Below are 15,959 nucleotides of genomic sequence, written 5' to 3'. Positions count from 1 at the left end.
GCCTGCACAGCCTCTACCAAAAGTGGAGCAATTTCTTCCCCAAAGTGCAAGAGCAATCTCCATTAACTTACTCTGTGGATTCGCTGACTTGTAGAGTTTTGTTGTCTTTGTACATTGGAAATGTTAGGCAGAATTTTGTACTCGTACGAATTAAGCTTCTTGGCAGAAATGTAACTAATAATTCATGTTACCCTCTCCCCTTTAATAAATAAATTGAGGAAAAACAAAATTATAAAAACAACCAAGGTTTTAATTCCTATTTGAGTGCTGTAAGCTAGGTATAATTGTCTGCAATCTAACAGTGTCTTGTTTTTAGGAAACCAATTACAATTTCACAGTTAAGTCTGTGGTCATTATTGAGTTTGAAGTGTCAGAAAATACAACAGCATTCCCATTTCCTCTAAGTATCCATTTGGCATGTTTCTGGCTGGCTTTTTCAGCACTCAGCAATACTATACTCACCTTCACACCACGGCAACGCTGGGTACAATACAGGTGTTGTACTGATTTAGCCACGGTTGTATAAAATACTGGTAGTACAACTCGCTAATGTAAACAAGCACAAAGTCATTACTGGAAGCAAGGCAACAGGAAGAACTGCCCCAGAAACTTTGTTCCATGAGCTCCTGCGTTTCTGACAGCCCTCGTGAGAGCACGACAGGGTGAGCAAATGATCTGCTTTCCTCTCCCTGGCCCCTGAGCCCTTCTCAGGCTGAGGGCTCCCCTCCCACCAAGCCCAGGGAAGGCTCTGTTTTCAGTCCTTCCTCAGTGGAGCAGAGCCAGGCAGAGCTGCTTGGCCAACACCGAGCTTTGTGACTGGTGCCTGTGCTTGGAGGAGATCACAGCCACCGTGCCACCAAACACCAGGACGGCTGAATGGGGATGGGGACTGATGGAAGCTGCTGGGAGTGACCATGTTGGGTGTCCGTGTGCAGCTGGGTGCACTCCTGGGTCTGGCTAAAACCCTCCTGGGCTCCAGCAAGCCTTTTGCTGTCTGTGGAGTTTCCCAGAGTTGAGCAGAAAGCCCGGCTTTAGGGCAGAGAGAGTAAAAATCAGCGGTGCAGGCAGGGCTTCCACTTGCCAGGCAAGGCTAGCCCTGCTCCTGGTTGTTTTTGCTGCCTGGACACCAGCCAAAGCCCACAGAAATTAGTAGAAAAACCAACTGGATCAGGTCCATAAAGCCTGAGGACTCACTTCCATTCTTACCCCTTTGATCCAGCAAGAGTAGGTATTTACTGAGTGGGGCCTCTCTAGCCCTCTTTGTTGGCCAGATGCAGAAGCGGTAGCAACAGGTTTTTCATGCAATTTAATCGTTTTCTCTCTCACCACATTGGGCAGAAGCCTCTTTGTGTTTGTTTCTACATGATTTCAGTGCTTTTATGTTCTCTTTTTTAATAGGGCGTCTTCTTTGTGATAGTCCAGTTGCATTTCAGAGGGACAGTCAGGGCCTGAGACTGTCTAATACTTGCAGGATTGAAGCTATTTTAAGTGCATTGGTCATAGTGAGGTTTATTTGCAGAAGTTCTTCCAAACTTTTTCAAAGGCTGTTTTATCCCTGCTCGCAGACAGGAGCGAGCATTAGAAGAACCAAATGCTTCATTCCCTCCTGTGAAACAGGGAGGAATTTAACCCCAAAAGATGCAGAGCTGGTGGTAGCAAGACAAGGAGCTGCCCTTGGCATCCACGGGACTTCCCCAATTAGCAATCTCCTCCAGCACCTACCCTGCAGTCAGACCCAAGGTCAGCATTTGGGGGCTTGCTCAGTTTGCAGTCAGGTCATAAAAGTGGGCACGACTTTCCCAAAGATCTTTTCAAGCATGTCATCCAAGACTCCAGAAAGCATTAACTTGCACTGCTGCCATTCCAGACATTAATCAGAGCATATATTGCAGACAGTCTCCTCAGCAGTGTGCTTATGTGAGTCGGATTTGTTTTATGGCTGTCCTGCTGATTCCTCCCCGATAACGAGACCCTGCGTGAGCTGCACTATTTGTTAGTATATATTGGAGCAGCCAGGGCCATTGTCAAATCATCCTACCAAATGGAGAGGCTGGTGGCACTAAGCTGCATGTGTAAATTGCATATTGTTCTATTTGCCACAACGTGGCTGTCAATAAGGCTGCCTCAATCTAGGAGCACGCGTTGAAATCAAAAAGGACTGTGCAGAGGTACCCCTGGCACAGGTCACATTCCACTCTGCAGTGAGAGCTTGCAACATCCCTGTCTGAGCCAGCCAGGCATTTAATATCACACCTGGACCTTGGCTCCCCTGTCAGCATCTGGGAGGCAGCTTTCACTCACTTATTCATCTTCCATAGTTTCACTCAGCTTGTCTAACCCTTAACTTCTGGTTGGTTTTGTGTTTTTGTTTTTACAGTCTGCTCTGTTCTGTTTTTCTAGAAATGCTAAATGAAGGTACCTTTTGAGCCTTTATAAAGCCACTGCGTTTTCAGTACAGAGAGCATGCTTCTTGCTTTGCAATGGTGAAGGAAATATGCACGGAACTGACAAGGCACACTCTTCTTTAAGGGTTTTTTTTCCCCTCTTTCACTCTTGTTCATCACCCTGGCAGCTGTATTTTAACATTGCTTGGGTTTTCTTTGCCAAATTAATTATTTATTAATTAATAATTAAATGTTCCTTCCTTTTTAGTATTTGTTGTATTTCTTTATCAATGCTCAGGAGGGAACCTGAGAATGCACATTGTAAAATAACAGGTGTATAGGAGTTTGTAGCAGGATACAGAGAAGGACAGTGAAAGGCCATAAATACCAGTGGACAGTAAGAGACAAAATTGGTGTCTGCTTTGGGACCAGACATAAAATTTTATCAGACTCAAATAAAAGTCTTTAAATCAGAAGCTGCTGTATCCTCAGTAAGGGTCCAGTGTAGAGTTACACATTTTTTATTAAAGGAGAGAATTTAATTGGCATTGCTCTATTTGTAAGCAAATAATGCACTGTGTTAAGAATGGACTTTATTTTGGTAACTCCCAGAAGAGACCTTAATGCTGCAGAAGTGTTTTACTAGATTAGGACTGGGAAATCTCAGGCTGAAAATACTTGCTAAGCAAAAAATATAACCTAGAATAAAGGGCTTTGTTCTAAAGATACTCTCATACAACTTTTGCAGCAGTTCCTCGGAAAACACTTCATCCCAGGACAAATCAGTATTACTTCCAACTACTGCCCTGAGCTTTGTAAGGCAGAGATGTGGCATATTTATCCCACTATCTGCAAAAGGTCTCTTCAGCAGGATCCATTCCTCCCCTGGGACTTGTGGGGTTTGCTGAACATGTTCTTAGAACAAGCGTTGGGTTCCTCATTAGATAAATCAGCAATCTCAGGGCATAAAAGACTACTCTGTCTTCTCTCACATGTCTTCTCCTTTGCTCTTCCACGGGGTTTCCAAATCAACCTAGCCTGAGTACAAACAAACAAGTATCCCAGATGCCTGTTAAAATAAGAAAATCCCAAACATCTCACTTTCTCCATTGCCCATACTAAAACCTCCCTGTGTTACACAGTTCAGACTCCCATTGCTACAACATCTGCTACAACAAACACATCCCCATAGCTGCAGCAATCACCTCTACAATTTTTTATCCCTTTATAAGGTACTGAATCAAACCCAAGCTGCCTATTCACATCTCCAGGACCTCTGTAACTTGGAGTGCTCACACTGGCATCATCTTCTAACCCTATTCCTTACCCTCCTAGGATGTTTTCCTCTTCTCTCACCCTCATATCCTTTCTGTGCTGGCCCCTCCAGCAAAGGCAAGTCTTGCCCTTTGCTGTGCCTCAACCTTGCCTTGATGTTGCACACAATGTAGTCACAGGAGCTGGGATGAAGATTTTGGTGACACTGGATAAGAAGGATTTTGGGGTGACTCAGGGAGCTCTGTGCAGAGAGAAGCTGGGCTCAGTGGGCTGTCTCTGCTTGACTCCTTTGGGTGCCTGAATTCCAAACCTGTGCCTCTGAGAGCAGCCTAGCCCCGGGTATGGAGAGAGAAATGGGAGGCTGAGGATGAGGAGAGCAAGACAGACCATTTTTCTAGTCAAAATGAGCTGCTTTTTGTCTCAGAGCTGTACAGTAGCCATCACACTGGTTGGTCCACTTCCCTCTGATGTATTCCAGGTGGAGGGGAAGTCCAGAGAATGTCATGTAAGAAATGCAAATAAAAATGTCTTTCTAGACTTCCTTCTCTTATGTACTGTCTGCCAGAACCTTCACTCCCCTCTTTTACTGTTTTGCCTATGGATGCATTTTATGCTTTTATGTTGCTCTTCTGGTAAAAGAAGAATTACTTGCTGTGAGTTTACATAACTCGCCTTTTACTGCTCTGGAAATGAATGTGGGACTTCAGTCTTAATTAGACTTTCAGTGTAAGCCCTGCTTTAATGAATCACTGAAAGATGTGAATAACATTAATCTTCAGAATGGGGCTGCAGATCTGGATACCTGAAGCTGGTCACCTGGCTGGGTCTGTGGCAGGACGAGCACTACTGAGGTGAAGGTGCAGTGAGGGGGAACAGACTCCCTGAAACCTGAGTGAGTTTGGATTTAGCTGCAGGGTAGACCCCTGCCTGTGGAAGAGTTTTGATTTCGGAGCCCAAACTTGTGTACTCAACACTTGGCTCCTGCATCGTGGCTTCACAACAAAGCAACTTCCCTGCATCAGGAAGTTCAGGCTGCAGTCTGGGATCCAGGCTCTCACCTCATGGAGTTCCTCTTGCAACGCAGGGACCAGCCTGAGCTCCACCTGCACCCAGGGAGGAGAAGGATTTCAGTAGTTTGCTCTTGGAGGTAAAGTGGGATGGTAGAGATGTCAGAAAATGTACAAAATGTATTGGAAAAAAAAAAAACCCGGCTCATTAAGATGTACTCCTGATGCCTTTCCAAAGTGTCAGCCTCATCTGGTGAACCTGGTGACACTTGCTGAAGAGCAAAGACACTCAGCACCACATTTAACCTGGAGGCCAGCCCCTAAGAGTTAATAAGTGAAAGGAACAGCCTGGAGTGGTGATCACCTGCCAGGGACCTGCGGGTGTCGCTGGTAGGATGTCACCTGGTCACAGCAGAGCGGGGTGAGCCGAGCACTCTCCATAAATGGTGCTGGTGACCCTTTGTAGACAAAGGGGTTTTGTAGAAGCTGGCACGACAGTGAAAGGCTCCTTTGCAGAAGGCAAAGAAGGAGCAAAACTAAGAGTAAATAGACTGGGAGAGTTGCAGAATAAGTAGCAGTGGGCAAAGACCCCGTGGTTTTTACATCTCCCTTTTTTGTCTGACTTTCATGATGCAGACTAGATGATGTGCCATGGACCCCCATCGGGCTACCCCCTTGTAGGACCCAAGGTTTTTGTAGCCAGCAGTGTACATGGTGTGATGTGCTGCTGCTCATGCCTGCCTTTAATTCCATAGTCCAAAAGGCTAAGTACTTATTTTCATCTGAGTGAAGTAGAGATAGCCTCCAGCTCCAGTCCAGAGCAATGTTCAAACTACACCTTTGTAATCAGGATACTCTCAGGCTCTCTGCTGCATCTTAGTGATGAATATGGGAGAGGATTTGTGACTACATGCATTTAGACCAGACTCCTAAGAAGGCAGGGACAGAAAAGGAAAGCAGAGGTCCTTTTAAGATCAGTTCTAACAAAAATTTAGTTAAAGAGGGATTTTTTTTTCTTTTGTTATTGAGAGTTACCTAAATTTCCCCATCTCTTCCAGCACTGCATTTGATGCAGAGTCAATACTGAGATGATCAGCTCTGATGCAGAAGCTGAAATCCAAACAATTTCTCCCTCCTAATTTGGAGATCAGATTGCCCATTTGATTCATGTATACAGGTAAGGTGGGAAAAAGTAGCAAATTTTATATCGAGCAGAGATAAGAAAGAAAGGAATTGCAAGGTAAATGATGTTTGGAATCATAGGAAACTCTGGGGAAATAAGCAAACACCAAGGAACGGTGAAAGGATAAAAGTGGCAAAAAAAGTACATTTCATTTACTGGAAAAATAAGATGGGTAAGGGCTAAATCCCTCAATCTTTTACTCATGCAAGGATTCCTGTTGACTTAAATACTTGTGTAAAAGTATTTCTCTGGGTAAAGGATTTGTTGGACTGTGTCCAAAACTGGGTTAAGGTTGATGTTTTCACAGAGGCAGCAGTCTTTCGTGTGCCACCCTGGGTAGTGAATGACAATCACGGGACACGTCTTACAGGACACCAAATGAACAAACAAACAAACAAACAAATAAAGTGACCTCTACCCAAGTGCCTGGGAGGGTCAGGGTGGCGGGGGGCTGGCAGGAAGGTGACTCAGGTGACCTGGAAGGGTCTCTGGTGCCACTCCAGGACCCTCGGCCGGAGGACACGGCTGCCAGCACAAACTCACACAAGTTGTTCTGGCGCCCAGCCTAGAACAACACGGGGCTGTTTTTTCCCTTTTGTGCTCAACTCTGTTGCACTGGGACAATGTGAGATTTTTAATTTTATATGTAGAAGGAAGAAAGAATTCGACCTTTTCCTTTTTTTTTTTTTTTTTTTACTTTTCTGTTTCTCCACTGTACTTATCTTTATGTGTGGTGGTGTTACAAGGCCAGGTCAGCAAATACTTTATTCCAGTGACAAGTTTTTGTGCAAAGGTCACAACGGGTGGCCATGAGTGATCAGGGCACTTGTAATAGTCACAGACAGATGTGCTGCCCCCACCTTTAATTTTCTGCTTCTTCTGTGGGCTGCCAGGTCCAGCTGATACAGAAAGTGAGAGAGAACAATGAGTAGAGCAGTGGAAGGGAGGAATTTGGTCAGGCTTAAAGCCTGACAGACAAATGAGATAAAAAGTCCTGTCTCCACTGTGCCCTGCTCTTGGCACCAGTGACTCAGGGAGCCACGTTGCAAACCTTGCACTTGTCCAGGTGTGCCTCGATGGAGATGCAGAACTCTGGCCAGCCACAGCTCTTCAGCAGAGCCACCAGAGTGACCCTGCATGTACCTGCCCAGCAGCACCAGGAAGGGCTCCATCCTGCCAACAAGAGCCCAGGAAGAAGAACTGCTCATCAGCCTTTTCCCCCTCCAGGATTCTGCATTAGGTGAACATGCACAGCCCCGGTGTCACTGAGGCTTAACCCTAGGCAGGTGCTCCCTGGATCAGGACCTAAATGGTTAATTTTCAAGTGGCTTCTTAGAGCAGATGTTCCCATGTGTATCCCCTCCTTCCTTCTTCTGACACATTTCCTACACAAACAGCAGATTGCATTGCTGCTGTCCTTTTGATCTGCGGGAGGGGGAGGAAAATCCCACACAAATGATATTAATTCTCTTTTCAGGCAGGCTGGTGACAGTGGGTATGGGCATGTGCCTCCCTCCCACCTCTCCCTGCCCAGATGCTTTTTCTGGGACTTTCTTCTTTAGCCCCTGCCCACTTCTGGAGCTGCTTTTAAGGTTGTTCACCTTAAAGTCTGGAAAGAAGGAGGAGGTAAGGTCGGGCAAGTTGTGGAAAAATTGTGGTTGCAAAACACTGCTGTCTGTCTAAACATACCCAGAAGCTGGGGCACTGTCTGCTCCATCTGCTGCCATGCTGCTGGCTCTTGTGCCTGGCACTTGGGTACCTGCACTCCTTGTGGGCACTGATGAATTAAGCCACACTGGCTGGGTGAAGTTTAAGTTCTTACCAGTCAGGAGACTCTCTTTGAGCTTGTGTCTAGATCATTCCCAGTCCCAAACTTACTGTCCAGCCTAGTGGACATGGCCACGTAGTCTCAGGCTGGTTGCAGAGGAGCTGAGCAGCTCTTGCAGCCTCAGGGAGAGCTGGCCCAGGGTGGGGTGACAGGAGACTGCAGGATCAGATCATTATGGGGAGATCAGGCCCTCCCTCTTGCTTCCAGGATAAGAACCAGGAACAGCAGACAAACTCAGCAAGACTGTGGGTTCAGGATTAATTAAAGGAGGGATTCTCTATGGGACTGAAGCTAAGGTGTGCATTTCCTTGATACAGCACCTTCAGGGTGTCAAGACTGCACGGGTTTGGAGGACCATGAGAAAATTTCACAGTTAATGAATTCATCAAAAGGTGTTAAATGCAATGCACAGAGTTGGGCTTACAAAGCCACTCAGTGCTGACAGAGTGAAGAATATTCTGGGGTAGCATCACTGATTACTTACCCTGTTCTTATATTCATCTGACCACATCACTGCTGTTCCTTTTTGGAGACATGACACTAGGCTTGGTGTGCCTCTGGTCTGTCTCAGGATGGCCTTTTTACATTCTTTTCCTGAGACAGAGAAGAGAGCTTGCTGTCGCTCTGCTGTGGGTGGCAGTTGCAGAAACCCTCTAGATGTGTGATGGAGATGATGGAGGTGAGGAGTGATGGAGCTGATGGAGTCAAGGTGTGGTGGCCACTAATTCTTCTAGCATCACCCACCCGTGACTTGATTGGGGTGAAAAAGACAAACAGTTGTGCCTGAGCTCCTTCCTAGAAAGTCCAGGCATCGCTGTTCAGGAAGAGTCTTTGGGATGTCACTGCCAGTGTCCCTGGCCTTGCCACAGCAGCAGTGTGGGTGCACTGACACAGGGCAGGATGCACATAAAGTACCCTAGCACTGATCTGGCTGCTGCTGAGACATCTAAACATAGCCAGTGGAGTTTCAGAAATCAGATATTTTCCTTTATTTAATTTTGTCTTCTTTCCCTGATTTAGCATCATCCTCATTTCTAACCCTCAGCAGTGGGCTTATAGCATCAGTGCTTTCTCCTGTTGTCTTTGGAGGGTTCCATAACAAACACTGGATTATTATGAGGATGTTTCTTGAGGCAGGGGATGGGAAGGCTCAAACGTGACACTGTGACCAGCCAAAGCAGCAAGGCAGGGAGTGACTGATTGAAATGCTCTAAATAACAAATTCTTTTAAGCCAAAACCAATTCCAAAGAGACTCAGCATATTTGCAGATGTTATTCATATAGAAGGAGAATCAAATATCATCAAATAACCCACTAAGCCTGACTTGCTCACTGGCTTAGATAGGATACGCTAAGCTTTGCATGTTATTTCACTTGATTTCTTGAGCTTGTAACCAGAACCAGGCAGTTTGCAGCAGTCAGCCTGCATGTTCAATTCAGCTCCTTCTTCTGGAGCTAAATTTATAAAAATTGCCCCAGAGTGTGCTCTGAAGCCATCTCCACGTGGCTGTTCACCAGAATTTCTGCAGAGACATCAAGTACACCGGGATCCTGGGAGGGCTGTGTGTTGGGGGGAGGGTGTGTGCAGAAATGTGGGCTGGCCTGGGCACTGCCAGCACCTCTGCTTCCCCAAAACATCTGGAAAAGAGCCAGAACATCTGCCCCTGGCACAGGCCACTGGCATCAAGCAGTGCTGCTCCTGCAATTGCTCTCACAGCAACAGGCAGCAGTGAGGAAAGGGAAGAACAGGCTCGTTACACTCCTGCAAGGAAAAGTGCAGGTTGCTTTTCTTTCATGGTGTTTCCCATGCAGCAGCTTTTACAGTTGTATTTGGGCTGTTTTCTAGGTGGAGATTTATGGATATCTTTAGATTTCACAAAGGTCTGATTTTTTAATGTTTCACCCTGTCTGGAGGGGAAAAAAATAACCTGGCCAGTTCTTTGTTTTCCTCATTTACATTTTTTCATTATTCTTCCATTGCAACCCTTCAAGGGAGCTCTCATTTCAAAAATTACGGGGGTAGAAAAGCTATAGTTTGGTGTATTTTCATTTCCCTGAAACTTTTTTGAAGTTCATGAAATGGTGAGAAGTTAGAGACTGCAAAGAAAAAGCAGCCAGAAAAATGGGGACAAGTGAATCCCTCCCACTCGTCACCCTGGCATCACCCCAACATCTTTCATTTCATTTTGTTCAGCAATAACAATAATAGGAAACAGACTTTTTTGTCAAGTTATCAAGTGTCCTTTGTGAATGCTGAAATATTTTTTTTTAGTTTATTACCATAAGCATTGGGCTTTAGTTTATTACCATAAGCATTGCTTAACACTTGGAAATGGAAAAGTTAAAAAGAAAAGCAGGTTCTGGTAGGCACAGTCCCAGTCACCAGGAGCTCAGACTGAACATGGGAGACAAGGATTCCCCCACAAGCATCAGAACCCTGAGGTCTCCACAGACCATAAGGGTACACTTGCTCTTAGACATTCTGTCCATCAGACCATATTGTATTTTACTATTTTTACATATGTTAAAATACATATGTATTTTACTACAACATCAGTAAAAGCTGAAAGCAATTTCTTTGTGCCTTTCCCAAAGTTGCCAGCATCCCTTGGTGCCACCCAGCATCTGTCCCGTGGTACAAGCTCTCCTTCCCTGATGCTTTCACAGGTCATCCCTGGTGTGTTATCAGGGCTCAGGGCTTAGGTGATTGCCCTTCACATCAGGAGACTGTATGATGCATTTCAGCACCAAAAAAGATAAATTTATCAGTTTCATTGCCTTGTGTGTAATATATGTTTATGAAGAGGATGTCCATACAATTTCTACCACTAAATTTTCGACCCTGTGGCAGCCCTGAGTAGCCTTAGATGCAGGAGGAATCAAATTCTTTCCCTTTAACATCAAATTGTTTGTTATTGTGTGATTTATTCAACGGCTGCAGCATGGAAAGTAAGAAATGCCCATTGTTGCCAATAATATAATCACATATGGGGCTGAATCCTGTAAAAATGCACAAGGAAAGTTACTTACATATCTAAGTCTTTGGTGCAAGTAGCCATTTGAATGAACTCCTCAGCCTGAACATGCATCTGTACAGTATTTAACATGTAGGGTTTGAGCCAGCCTGGGGTCTTTGTGCTAAATATATAATAATTATTATAATGAGGGTATTAATGATTTGTTTGTGTGCTGTTCTTACATCTAGTGCCAAATATTATACAGAATGTGAATCTGGGAAGAATTTAGCCCTTCACATTTTATATCTGTAATAATCCATGACTGAATTGCTGGATTCCATCTCATTTGTATATGCCATATTTTTTTCCAGAACATCTGTTTAAACCCACACTGGATAGCTGCCAGATTAGTGGAAAGGATATGGTATAAAGAAGACTTTTGTTTCCTCCGAGCAAGGAGAAAAAACAAGTTACAAGTTAGTGCATATTGCTGAGAAGAAGAAACTTTTTCTCTCCAGAAGCAGATGTCCTGTAGTGTTTGAAAATGAAATGTTTTTGTGTCTTGCAGGCAAAGGTTCTGTGCTTCAACAATATTGATTGTCAGTTAGTGCAGGCTGTCAGCCTGCCGTGGTTAACCTACCAGTTGTTGGAGAGACAATCACGAGCAATTAAGAATCACATTTCGCAGTTTCAAATGCATCCATATTGCCACTTTATTCAAAATCCTCTTTTTTTTTTCACGTTGGAAAGTATATTGGTGAGAGAGAGAAGGAGTTTTCTTTTTTCCTCCTGCCAACCATATTTTAACTGCTGGCCAAATTAGGAGAGATATATAATGCTTATAAAGTTGCTGCAGTTTCTTGATTAAAATCTTACATCCAGCACTCCTTTCAACATCAATCTATATTAATAAGGAGGGAGCACATTGCATTGCATGTCTCTGTGTTGTGCCTTAGACACAAAGCACCAGGGAAGCATCAGGGAAAGATTCAGCTGCAGAATAAGAAGTAGCACAAAGAGGAAAGGACTGTTCTTCATGAGGATGGACCTTTGTGATTTGAAACAGGAAAATGGATAGGAAGATTAAAACCAGGAAGAGCCAGGGGCTTAGCAGCTGAAATTACAGCAGTGCTGGCTAAGCAGCAGTTAGGGGAATGGCTGATAGAGTCAAGGTAGCAAAGTGCTGGAATCAGCCTGATACACTGAGAAAAACAGCCCACGTGAGATGAAAAATGAAGTACATGTTCCCAAAATCAGCAGTGCCTGGGAAACCTGTGGCTCTTGCCACCCCTCTGCCAAGCATCTTTCAAGGCTTTGGTAGCTGGTGGTGCTTTAAAGAGAAATATCAGAGACACTGGGTCTGGGCACTCTCTTACCATAACTCAATTTGTCACAAAGCCTGTGCCAGGCACTAGGCATGCTATGTTGTGACAAACTGTGCATACTGTCACCTTAGTTGGTGGTTTCAGTCCAAACACCTGGGAACCATCTCAACATCATAAACCAGCATGACTTAGAAGGACTTCAGGCAAAGACAAATCCTGCCGCCTTTTCCAGAACTTTTCCCTACAAAATCATTTCTTAAGAGTAGCAAAAATATCCATCGGTTCTTCCAAGACAGCACACCACTCAAAAGCCTCACCAGCACACCAGCCTCAAAAGAGGTTTCTGACCATCAGATGACTCCCACCATGGGGTTTCTCCACACCCCAAACCTCAGAAGACCTTCCTATGCCTCTGTAACCCTCCTCTCATGAAATCCATGTGTGGGCTGGGTCTGTAATGCTTGGGGGAATGGGACTGGGAGCAGCACTTGAAGATTGGTGAGAATATGACTTATACACAGGGGGGGGCAAGGAAATGCCAAGTCCTAAGCAAACCTGTACATGCCATTCAGACATTTTTCAAGAGCAACCAGTAGAAAATGTCAGCACATGCTTCACAGCTCAGAGGAGCAGAAAAACAAATTGGCTGTGACCCTGTCCTTGGGAAGGGTTTTTTCCCACCTTGCACTCCCTTCCATCAGCATTACAAGCCCCCCCAAACACAGAGCAGCATCAAAACAGACTAAGCCAGCAATGGACTGGAGCTGAGTCCCACAGAGCTGCTCTGGCATTGCAGCACTGATGGATTAACCCAGTGAAATCTTCATGATTTAGGATCTCAGCAGAAGTATTTCAGAAAGGATGGGCAATTTGGGTCAGCAGAACTGTGAATGAAAGATGCTCATACTGGGGAATCCAAAGAAAAAAGGGAAATTATGTAGCTGAATAATAGTGAGAAATCATCTCCTACATGCAAATGCACACAGGTTCTGTTACCAAGGGTGATATGAGTGTAAAAGTGAAGAGTTTCATCTTAAGTAAGACTTTGTCAATTCAAAACTTAGATTAAAGGGATTTCTATGCAGTAGCTCTCTGACCATCTTCACCTCTTCTCTGTACAAAACACAAGTTTGTGGTTTTACAATCACATTTTCCTATTTTTAAAACATGTTTTCTCTGCTGTCTTGCTCTATGAGAAAGACATTGAAACTGCAAGAGAAACTGTCTCAACAGAGGAAACTGAAATGGTTTCTTGCATGACATGTGAACAAGGGAACAAAGTAAACACCGACAAAAATAGAAAGCAGTGCTTTATTTTCTCTCTGATCTTTCATTTTTAGGGGATATTTGTGATTACAGAGAACTTCCAACATTTCAGGCAAATGGGAAATTTTTAAACAACTGATGTAATAGAGAGTTTAGGTGTTAGCATGCGATGAAACAATATCTTATTCTTACTGACAGCAGGATACAAAGATTGTTTGTATTTAGGACTCTTCCTGAACAGAGCAAGAGCAATGGATAAATGGCTTTAAATGGACTGCAGATCTTCACAGCACACTCCATAACTCTGATAGCTCTCTATCTTTGATTCTTCTAGGCTTAAGCATTCGAGAAAACAAAACATGATTTTTCCCCCTTCTCCTATGTCTGCCTTTGAGCTGAGGAAGAGTTTTCTATCAAGCAATTCAAGCTGTGGAAAAGTACCCTGACCACCTCACTGTTATTTATGATCCCCAAAATCTTGCTCCTGGTACCAGAGATGAGAAACTTGGATCCACATTGAGAAAATCACTTGGCCTTATGCTAATCTCGATCAAACTGTTGACACTGACATTAAGCAAACATACTGGGGTGTAATTACATTTCACACTGATCTATGAAATATTCATGTAATAATAACGAACACATACATGCAATCATACAATATCATCATCATAAACTGTGGTCAAATACATATGATATTTGCAATGCTTATACCTTGTTCATATAAATAAATATTCATTAGAACTGAAACTAATTACTGCATGGTTGATGACAGCTGAGAATATTAAGCACCACTACTGAATTATGCCTTCAAAGGCAATGAAATGACATTCATTTTTAAGTTGGGTCAGTTTATGTGTCCAGCTATGATAATATTTTCTTTCCAATGGAAAGAATAATGTTTATACTAATTGTCATGAGAATGTCTAAGCATTTTCTGTGACTAGTAATCAAATTAGGGAGCTGCAAGTGTCTGTAACTACACCAATGTTAGTCTATTTTCATATTTAAAATTGGCCTTTCCCACAGCTCATTCAAGTTTATGTTCTAGCCACATGTCCCACAGATAAATAAACAGATGCTCCATATAAAGAGTTAGATCATATTCTGAATGAGTGAGGAACATATGTCATCATTAAGGGAAGCTTCAGTGCCAACGCTGGCATTAAGGTAGAGGAAAGAAAACAAGGAAGAACTTGAAATAGAGCAACATAATCCCAAGGAAGTTGTCAAAACCAGAAGAGAGGTTATTTGTGCTAGAGTTGGCAAGAAAATGTTGTTCGGCAGTTCTTACTGAAAAACAAAAGAATAGCTAGAGGAAATTTTGATTTTTAATTAAAAAACATCCTCTGTTGTTAGTAGCTCTGGCCTAAAACCAAAGAGAATGTTTTTTTACCTTAACATGCCAAATCCCTATGTTTTGTTTGCACTGAACTTTTTGTGTAGTGTTTGAGGTGCCCAGTTTTCCAGTGAAAACAAGAAAACAAAACTGAAATTTCCCAAGAATATTTCTTTGTTGGAAATCTGATTTTTTTTTCAAGTGAGAAATTTTCATGTAAGTTTTTTTTTACATGCTGCTGATGAAAGGAGGATATCCAGATATAGCTGATGATAGATCTTCGCTGTCTGAATGCAACCAGATGACATTGCTTTTATTGTTACTGTAGTGTTGTGTGCTTCATAAATAGAGACTGGAAAGACAGTTCATGCCCAAGAGATCATTGTAATCTAAATATAAGTCTAGAGTCTTTATTTATAAAATGTACAGAATCAGGGGTTTTTAATTGCATGCAGAAATATTGTTCAGAGAAAAGTACTATGCACACATAGAAAGAATTTGAGTTCTGAAGTTTTGAGAAAATCATAAGTGAAAACTCATGCTATAAGTGACAACAAAAAAAAAAGAAGAAGAGAAAAAGTTATCTGCAAATACCTTAAGGATTTATCTGTAATTCAATCATAGCAAATGAGCAGAGGACTGACACAGAAAACCTGGAAAAGACCAAAGATTCCCCTGAAGAACGAAAAGAGGGAGGTGAAATCAGTGATGGGCAGAGATCACTGATGCAATCAGGGGGTTTATGCAGGATATTGATCCAGGTGATGGTTGATTTCCCTAAATAACAATCTTTCTAGGATACATCCAGAGGTGTGGTGAATAATAATGCACAAAGCATGGGAAGGACACAGCTGCTGCTACTCTGATTTTTATTGCTAAATTTTCTAAAAAAGGGGTTAATGTTTTGTAAGGAATCCACAAGAATCGGGGTATCCAGGGGTGGGAAGGGAGAAACCATCTAGAGGAAAAGGAAAGACCCAGTTCATTGCTATCAGCATAGCACTGGGGGGATGAGAATCAGGAAATTGGGGGCCAGGCTGGGGAGCCTGTGGATGATGGAGAGGAGGGACGTTCTGCATCTGCACATCGGGCACCACCTCGGGGGAGGCTGCTGGATTCAGCAGCCACTTTTGGCTGCCAGTTGCATCGGTCAGTGGCAGCGTGTAAAGGTTTGGCAGTACACAGCCGGATCTGTGTGAGACTTGGCTGCCTGCACCATCTTTTTATGCACTTAATTTGAGAAATGAGTACACGACAGAAATTTCTCATGGCCTGACGCGACAGAAAGCATCCAGTGCTTTGCAAGCTGAAAACCTCCCCTAAAGCCCCAGATCCAGGAAACACCCACCTGGCACCCTGGATTTGGAAAAGAAACTTTACAGGCAAGTTGTTGAA

At 43.5% G+C, this 15,959-nt stretch overlaps 1 long non-coding RNA gene across 2 annotated transcripts; it reads left to right on the top strand.

Moving 5' to 3' along the window:
• Positions 1-1,570: 1,570 nt before the first annotated feature.
• LOC134550634 (uncharacterized) lies at positions 1,571-15,365 on the top strand. Of its 2 annotated transcripts, XR_010080383.1 has the most exons (4): positions 1,571-1,740; positions 4,439-4,806; positions 5,725-5,843; positions 13,560-15,365. It is a non-coding gene; the product is annotated as an uncharacterized LOC134550634 (long non-coding RNA). The 2 variants fall into 2 exon arrangements; XR_010080382.1 differs by having other exon boundaries at positions 4,439-5,843.
• The last annotated feature ends 594 nt before the right edge of the window (positions 15,366-15,959 follow it).

The sequence above is a fragment of the Prinia subflava genome, chromosome 5 (assembly GCF_021018805.1).
Source record: "Prinia subflava isolate CZ2003 ecotype Zambia chromosome 5, Cam_Psub_1.2, whole genome shotgun sequence".
Lineage (NCBI taxonomy): Eukaryota > Metazoa > Chordata > Aves > Passeriformes > Cisticolidae > Prinia > Prinia subflava.
The sequence above is the reverse complement of the archived record's forward strand: the minus strand, read 5'-3'. Positions and strand labels throughout refer to the sequence as shown.